Source organism: Bufo bufo, chromosome 8 (assembly GCF_905171765.1).
Source record: "Bufo bufo chromosome 8, aBufBuf1.1, whole genome shotgun sequence".
Classification (NCBI taxonomy): Eukaryota; Metazoa; Chordata; class Amphibia; order Anura; family Bufonidae; genus Bufo; species Bufo bufo.
In genome coordinates, this window is record NC_053396.1 from 7,756,732 (window position 1) to 7,766,499 (window position 9,768).

The window sequence follows — 9,768 nt, forward strand, 5'->3', positions numbered from 1 at the left end:
CCTGAAACTGGAAGACCAGGAGAACCGTAGTCGCCGGCGCAACATACGCATACGCGGCCTACCTGAGTCGATTGCGACGGAGGCCTTACCGACTGTGGCGCGTGAGCTGTTCTCCACAATGCTTGGGCCAGACAGAGCGGAGGGGATCGTGGTGGAGCGCATACACAGGGCGCTGCGCCCTAGGCCTAAACCACAAGAGCCACCACGTGACGTAATTTGCGGCCTACTGAGCTATGTAGACACCGCGGCCCTCTTAAAAAGGCAACGAGAGATGGAGGTGTTGGAGTATGAAAACACCCCGATACAGATGTTTCAGGACATTGCGCCATCCACCCTGACCAAAAGACGTCTTCTCAGACCTCTCCTGGAAATCCTAAGGAAAACCTCGACCCCATTCCGCTGGCTATACCCTTTTGGGTTGGCAATTTCCAGAAATGGCAAGCTACTCACCGTGCGTTCACCTGCTGACCTGGATTCTGTCTGGCGGTCCCTGGACGTTCCTCCGATGGAAATTCCCTCATGGCTGCCAGCTGACCAAGATGGCGCTCTTCCCACACCACCTCGCGTAGCCGCATGGCAGACGGCGTCTACGGGCAAGTCGGATCGCTCGGGCCGCAGCAGGATTGACAGAGATCCCACCTGATTAGAGGCACTTGCAAGCATTCCTTGCTGATATTTCTACCTTCCCAGAATTGGAGATGACTGTTGCTTATCTCTTCGCTATACAGGTTCTAAAGGCAGACTTAGCCTCTTTACATTTTCTATGTTTTCGGCATTTTTACTGTTTTATTTTTATGGCCTACCTTTTAATTGGGCTTAATGTTATGTCATGTTTAAATGTTTTTGCACCGTTCCACTGTCGCTAAAGGACGCTACCTCTAGAACATTACACTTCGTTCCTCACTGCAGGGTGATGACCGGACGGATTAAGATGCTGGACACTTTTTCTGTTTTTGGTCTCTTTTGTTTAGACCATAGGTGCTTTACTTGCCCCCTCGCCAGTCCAATCCTGTCTTGGCTGGTGATAGGTAGAGTGCCTAACCCTCCTCGGACGGGTGTCATGTCTGAGTTACTCACTTGTCAACTTGACATGTTTAATGTTCTCTTACTCACTTTTTGTTCTTTTGTACTTCCCTTACCTTTTTTCCCTTCCCCTGCTCATATCATCTGTGTGCTCTTCCATACTTCCATGGATGTATTATGCATTTACTCACCTGAATGTATGCAGAAATGTCTTCTATAATAGTCGCCTCACTAAACGCGCACGGGCTGAACGAGCCATGTAAAAGGTCTCAAACTCTATCTCTCCTTCTGAAAGATAGGGTCTCTGTGGCCTTTTTGCAAGAGACCCATTTCAGAACAGGCAAAGTTCCTAAACTTCCCCCCAAGAAATTTGTCCAGTGGTTTCACAGTACTCATGATTCCACCAGTAGAGGGGTTAGTATAGCTGTGCATAAATGCCTCCCCTTTAAACACTCGGCTATCTCAGCAGACCCAGAGGGTAGGTACATCTTTGTAAAGGGTTTACAGGGTGAATCTCCAGTGACCTTTGCCAACGTGTACGCTCCCAATAAAGGCCAAGTGCCATGGCTCGTTCAGACCCTTACTGCGTTATCCTCCTTCTCTGAGGGCTTATTAGTACTGGGGGGCGACTTCAATGTTGCTCTGGAGCCAGCGGTGGACACCTCGGCGGGCAGACCTTCTGTATCTTACAGGCTCTTGAAAAGATTAAAAATTTCCCTGAGGAAACTTAAAGTATTAGATGTCTGGCGGGCCCTAAACCCCAATGGCCGAGATTATACTTTTTACTCACATGCTAAACTGTCTTTCCACAGATTGGATTACATTTTCCTGTCCAGTTCACATGTGCGTAATGTCTCTGGAGCCCGGATAGGTAATATAACATTATCCGACCATGCCCCTGTCATTGTTAAATTTTCCCTGTCTGGACCACAGAGAAGGGAGCGCTTGTGGCGTCTTAATGATACCCTGATTCTAGACCCTAGACATGCAGATAAAATTAAAGCCTCAATATCTGAATTTTTCATTCTCAATGATACCCCAGATTCACCTCCTTCTCCTTCTATACTATGGGAATCCCATAAGGTGGTCCTCAGGGGGGAACTTATAGCTTTGGGAGCTTTTGTGAAAAAACAAAGGACACTAGCCCTGGACGCCTTATTGGCGACCATATCCCGTCTAGAATCTTCCCACAAGGAATCTCGTGCTATAAGCACCCTAGCAGAACTAACTGAAGCCAGAACAAAACTAAAAAATCTATTGAATGTCACCTCAGCAAAGTTGGTCCTCCATTCCCGATTCAAGGCCTATGCACATGGGGATAGAGGAAACAGACTGATGTCGGCAATTGCCAAGAAGCAGTTTTCTGACTCCTTTGTTTCCTCTATTAAAGACTCCAAGGGCAAAATACATAAGTCCACCCCAGATGTCGCTAAGGCGTTTTGTGCCTTCTATGAGGCCTTATATAATTTGCCACCCCCTAATGGGACTACACCAGGAGATTTATCCGAGGCTACTGATAAATTCTTGCAGTCTCTAGACCTTCCCTCTGTATCCCCATTAAAAACTTCCCTCCTGACTAAGCCTATTTCTGACTCAGAGGTCCACAAGGTGCTTATGTCTATCCCATCGGGCAAAAGCCCCGGCCCTGATGGATTTTCCATTGCATACTATAAAGCCTTTCAGGATGTGTTAATCCCACGTTTCAGGAACTTGTGCAACTACCTTCTGACAGGGGGCTCTCTCGCTCCTCATTCCTTATTGGCGCACATCACTGTCCTCCATAAGGAAAACAAAGATCCAACATGCTGCAGTAACTATAGGCCAATATCTTTACTTAATAATGATGTGAAGTGGTGGGCGAAGATTCTGGCTACCAGGCTTCAAGATGTTCTCCCTGACATTGTGCATGAAGAACAAGTAGGTTTTGTCCATGGCAGACAGGGGTCGGAGAACACGGTGCGGCTTCTACATCTAGTGAATTGGGCCAAGAGATCCTCTAAGCCTTTAGTTCTGGTGAGTACGGATGCGGAAAAAGCCTTCGACAGGGTCAGCTGGCTCTTTATGTCGCGGACCCTGTCGAAGTTTGGCCTCCCGGACCAGTTTATTAGTGCTGTTAACACCCTGTATTCGGCCCCCTCTGCCATGGTCAAAGTCAATGGAGCATTGTCCCCACCATTTCGCATCACCAATGGGACAAGACAGGGGTGCCCCCTTTCCCCGGCACTGTTTGTACTGGTCATGGAGACTCTTTTGTGTAAAATTAGGTCGGACCCTGCTATCAGAGGCCTTCAGATTGGCCCACAAACCCATGTTACTGCAGCATTCGCGGATGACCTCTTAATCATGACCTCCAACCCTGCAGAGGCCTTGCCCAAGTTGTTGAATACTTTTGAGGATTTTGGATTTGTATCCAACTTCAAAATAAATTATAGGAAATCCATGGCACTTAATATTTCATGCCCCCAATCTGTAGTCAATGGTCTAAAACGCGCCACCCCATTTACCTGGGCCTCCAGAGACATTACATTTTTAGGAACGCATGTTTCGGCCAATATTCAAGACCTAGCATCCCTTAACTATGCTCCACTCCTACAAGAGGTTCGCACTCACTTACAGAATCTGAAACTCCCTTTTGTTTCATGGATAGGGAGGAAAAACTATCTGAAAACTTTCATTCTCCCCAAATTTCTTTATTTGCTGCAAGCCATTCCCATATGGCTGCCAAACTCATACTTCTCAGAAGTCCGCCGAGTGTTCACGCGCTTTCTCTGGAATGGTAAGTCTCCACGCATTGCCTACTCTGTCCTTACAAGGGACAAGAAGTTTGGAGGCTTTGGGATGCCTGATGTAAAGTCATATTACACTGCTGTTCAGTTATGTAGATGTATATCTGCCCTGACCCACAAATCTAACTCTCTTTGCTCAAGGCTCGAATCTGTACTACTCACCAGCCAAGATCAGCTCACTCTGTGGGGTGTTAGGCCCTTTTCAGCCAATCACTACGCCTCCTCCCCGGTTTGGAAAGGAATGCTAGTAGAATGGTCTAAAATGGTCCATTCCCAGCAGTTTAGCTTTCCTAATCCTTGTATGCCTCTTAAATTGTTACAGAGCTATATCCATCCTTCTGTGTCAAGCCCCTCCGGGATTTGGTCAAGGCTCGCTGGCTTGTCCCTGCGGGATGTCCTTCTCCCAGACGGTAGTTTGCAATGGGATTTAATAATGGATCGCCCCGAAATCAAGTCAGCCCCTTTTTTCCACTTAGCAGATTTTAAGAGAGATACTAAGTTATGCGTAGGGAACTTGGCCCCTAGGCCTCCTCTTAGGCCATTATCCCAGATGTATAAGGAATTGCTTTCCTCCTTACCTCCAGAGCTCGGTTATGTGACTTCATGGGAGCGAGAGCTTTCTAGGATCCTGACGGAACCAGAGAGAGCCTTTGTTTTAGCCCATTCACATGGCTTCAGTCGTTGTGTAAGAGTTCAGGAGAATTCTTTTAAGCTACTAAGTAGATGGTATAAAACTCCTGAATTCTTGCACAAACTTAATCCTGAGGTACCTGAGGTGTGCTGGAGATGTGGCATAGAAACCAGTTCATTATCACACATCTGGTGGTTCTGCCATAAGATTCAACCGTTTTGGAAATTGATAGAATCAATGATCAATAGCGTCTGCAAAACCAAAGTCGTATTAGATGCTAAACTTATCTTACTGTGGTGCCCTAATACCACGCTAACTCCTGCTAAGAATAACCTCCCTACAATGCTGATCACAGCTGCGAGATTACTGGTTCCCCTTTTGTGGAAAACTGATTCCCCTCCAAATCTAGATATGTGGACGGACAAGGTAGATCACATCTATCGCTTTGAGGAACTGGCGCATTGGGAAACGAACTCTCGCCATTGTTTTCTAAAGCTATGGTCCCCATGGAAATCACAGGAATTTTACATGATAGAGCAGGATTCCCTCACTTCTCTGATCCCTTTCCCCACCTAACCTATTGTCTCTCCCTCCCCCTTTTTCCTCCTTTTGTTTCTTTTGATGTATGTTTTATGGTGATGTTGATAATCTCTGGTATTGTCTACACATGACTTGTATGCCGGATAACTATTTTGACTCTTAATGTTATGATACTGATGTCATGTGTAGGCGTGTGGCCTTGTTTTCTTACCTCAATAAAAAGAAATTTGGTTAAGAATATAACTACTATAATACTGCTCCCTATGTACAAGAATATAACTACTATAATACTGCCTCCTATGTACAAGAATATAACTACTATAATACTGCTCCTATATACAAGAATATAACTACTATAATACTGCTCCTATGTACAAGAATATAACTACTATAAAACTGCTCCTATGTACAAGAATATAACTACTATAATACTGCTCCAATGTACAAGAATATAACTACTATAATACTGCCTGCTATGTACAAGAATATAACTACTATAATACTGCTCCTATGTACAGGAATATAACTACTATAATACTGCCTCCTATGTACAAGAATATAACTACTATAATACTGCTCCTATATACAAGAATATAACTACTATAATACTGCTCCTATGTACAAGAATATAACTACTATAAAACTGCTCCTATGTACAAGAATATAACTACTATAATACTGCTCCAATGTACAAGAATATAACTACTATAATACTGCCTGCTATGTACAAGAATATAACTACTATAATACTACTCCTATGTACAAGAATATAACTACTATAATACTGCTCCTATGTACAGGAATATAACTACTATAATACTGCCCTGATGTACAAGAATATAACTACTATAATACTGCTCCTATGTACAAGAATATAACTACTATAATACTGCTCCTATGTACAAGAATATAACTACTATAATACTGCTCCTATGTACAAGAATATAACTACTATAATACTGCTCCTATGTACAAGAATATAACTACTATAATACTGCTCCTATGTACAAGAATATAACTACTATAATACTGCTCCTATGTACAAGAATATAACTACTATAATACTGCCTCCTATATACAAGAATATAACTACTATAATACTGCTCCTGTGTACAAGAATATAACTACTATAATACTGCCTCCTATGTACAAGAATATAACTACTATAATACTGCTCCTATGTACAAGAATATAACTACTATAATACTGCCTCCTATGTACAGGAATATAACTACTATAATACTGCTCCTATGTACTAGAATATAACTACTATAATACTGCTCCTATGTACAAGAATATAACTACTATAATACTGCCTCCTATGTACAAGAATATAACTACTATAATACTGCTCCTATGTACAAGAATATAACTACTATAATACTGCTCCTATGTACAAGAATATAACTACTATAATACTGCCTCCTATGTACAGGAATATAACTACTATAATACTGCTCCTATGTACTAGAATATAACTACTATAATACTGCCTCCTATGTACAAGAATATAACTACTATAATACTGCTCCTATGTACAAGAATATAACTACTATAATACTGCCTCCTATGTGTAAGAATATAACTACTATAATACTGCTCCTATGTACAAGAATATAACTACTATAATACTGCTCCTATGTACAAGAATATAACTGCTATAATACTGCTCCTATGTACAAGAATATAGCTACTATAATACTGCCTCCTATGTACAAGAATATAACTACTATAATACTGCCTTCTATGTACAAGAATATAACTACTATAATACTGCTCCTATGTACAAGAATATAACTACTATAATACTGCTTCCTATGTACAAGAATATAACTACTATAATACTGCCTCCTATATACAAGAATATAACTACTATAATACTGCTCCTGTGTACAAGAATATAACTACTATAATACTGCCTCCTATGTACAAGAATATAACTACTATAATACTGCTCCTATGTACAAGAATATAACTACTATAATACTGCCTCCTATGTGCAAGAATATAACTACTATAATACTGCTCCTATGTACAAGAATATAACTACTATAATACTGCTCCTATGTACAAGAATATAACTGCTATAATACTGCTCCTATGTACAAGAATATAGCTACTATAATACTGCCTCCTATGTACAAGAATATAACTACTATAATACTGCCTTCTATGTACAAGAATATAACTACTATAATACTGCTCCTATGTACAAGAATATAACTACTATAATACTGCCTCCTATGTACAGGAATATAACTACTATAATACTGATTGGTTTTCTTTATAAACCACATGTTTTCTGACCATTTTTTCTGTTCTCTTTTTTAGATACACCCGGTATATTGAACATTTTCTGGACACAGCTGAGAAGTTTTTCATGACTGGACACCTGGTCACTTATTATGTAATGACCGACCAGCCCGCTGCCGTCCCCAACATTACACTGGGTGAAAAGAGAAATCTGGTTGTCCTGGAGGTCCCGGCCTACAAAAGATGGCAGGACATCACCATGAGGAGGATGCAGATCATTCGAGACTACATCCATGATCGGTTCGTCAATGAGGTGGACTATCTGGTGTGTCTAGATGTGGACATGGAGTTCAAAGACCAGGTTGGGGTTGAGATCCTCAGTGATGTTTATGGCGTCATGCATTCGTGTTATTTCACATCATCTCGCAAGGAGTTCACCAATGAAAGGAGACCTCAGTCTGCAGGTTACATCCCTGAAGACGAGGGCGATTTCTATTACACGGGGTGCCATTTTGGAGGCACAGTGGAAGAGATCTACAAGTTGACCAACCATTGCCACCACGCCATGCTGGCCGATAAAGACATAAACATAGAAGCTCTTTGGCATGATGAAAGTTATCTCAACAGATATTTCCTGTATTACAAACCTACCAAGGTCCTGTCTCCAGAGTATTCCTGGACCTACGTCTGTGGAAACCCGGCCGTGGTGGAGAAGAAGAGATTTGTTGTTTTACCTAAAGAATATGAGACAGTACGTGACAACCCGTGACGCTCCACACAGCGGATTGGAGAGTGAGGGGTTTTATGTAATATCTCTAATACTTCCTTAGTCCTCATCCTCCCCCATATTAGCTTAGACCTCTTTGGTCTTGAGTTCTCATATCTCAAGAGGTTTCTGTGTTACTCCTCATGGATGATACATGAAGCTGATTGTGCCTGTACAGATCCTGCTGCCATTCTGGTGAAGTGTATTACAATGGCGATGAGATGTACAATACTTTGAGTTGATACCCTGATACACAGTAACATTTAACTAGTTAAAGATGGTCAGTCTACCTTTTAACTTTGGCTCCGTTATTCAGCAGCGCCCCTCGACATTCCTCACCTGTTATTTAAGTGTCTATGATCTTTGGTGGCAAATGTAGACAATACACATGTATTGTTTTTGAATAATATTTAAATTTTTTTAAAAATAGGAAATGGGCTAGGCTGCCGAACGAGATGGCTGCTTGAGTGAGGAGCTCCTGCACCTCAGCAACTATAATCTAGCCTGCTCGTTTCTATCCACTACAAAAGCTTCAACCTCCTACCTTCCCAGATGCTTTACTCATCTGCAGTCACAATGGGGAAAACGAGGAAGCACCTGCAGAAGCTGCAGGATGGAAATCTTGAGAATTACTTTGACTGGGGACGCTCTAAAGATGGCGCTGAGGGTACAGACAGGCCGGCACTGGGATTCCCCCATTAGCGCGATGTCACCAGCGCTCACAGCCCGCTCACCCTCACCACCGATTTTACCAGGTAGTACTGACCTGTCGCATGTGTCTCCCCCGTCGCTTCCACCGACTCCAGAGGAAGCCAGAGTCCTGCAGCACAGCATACAGGGGATCCAAGATGGCGCCTGTTCTCTGGCGCAGCAGGAGCAGCCGCCCAGCCTCCATCGCCAGCATACGAGTCAACGGCAACTGAGTGAGTACACCCCGCATATTACTGCGCCCCTGGATCCATTCCAATCACTCCCTACCTCAGATAAGCCAGTCACAGAGGACTCGCTCAAGAACATGCTTCTTGCCCTGAAATCTTCCCTGCAGGCAGACATAGCAGGGCTGATTAACCCTCTATCCGCCAGACTGCAATCCACAGAAGATAAAGTGCAGCATGTGGAGGTGAAAATGGGCGAATTTGCCGAATCACAAAATGCCATAATCGATGCCCACAACGCCATGGCTGATGAGTTGGAGGCTATTAAATGGAAAATGGCAGATCTGGAGGATCGTTCTAGAAGGAACAATGTTAAATTTAGGGGTATTCCCGAGGATGTAGCCCCACAAGATCTGCAAACGTATCTCAAAGGGCTAATAAAAGCATTATTGCCACAAATCCCAATCCCGGATATGATCATTGATAGAGCACACAGGCTACCCAAACCTCCTCATCTGGGCTCTAATATACCGCGGGATACTTTGGCGCGTATTCATTTCTTCCATACCAAAGAAGCAATTATGGCTGCAGCAAGAAATAAAACTGCACTACCTGCGCCGTATCAAAAGATTAAACTATTCACAGACCTGTCTATGGTCACCCTCCGTCGACGCAGAACACTTCAACCTATCACGACAGCCCTCAGGGATAATGACTTTCCATACAAATGGGGCTATCCTCTAAAGATCCTCGTCCGTAAAAATGGGCAAACGCACGCCATCAAAACCCTGGAAGAAGGAAAGCAATTACTTCATCTCTGGCAGATTCCACTGTCCTCCAGCAATGTGGGAATTGACCCCACCACCAAAGCTTCTGAGGATCCACTTATAATGG

The 9,768-nt window shown here is 43.0% G+C and overlaps 1 pseudogene; it reads left to right on the plus strand.

Moving 5' to 3' along the window:
• The window catches only part of LOC120977360, a 75,620-nt pseudogene extending 67,587 nt beyond the window's left edge, over positions 1-8,033 (plus strand).
• The last annotated feature ends 1,735 nt before the right edge of the window (positions 8,034-9,768 follow it).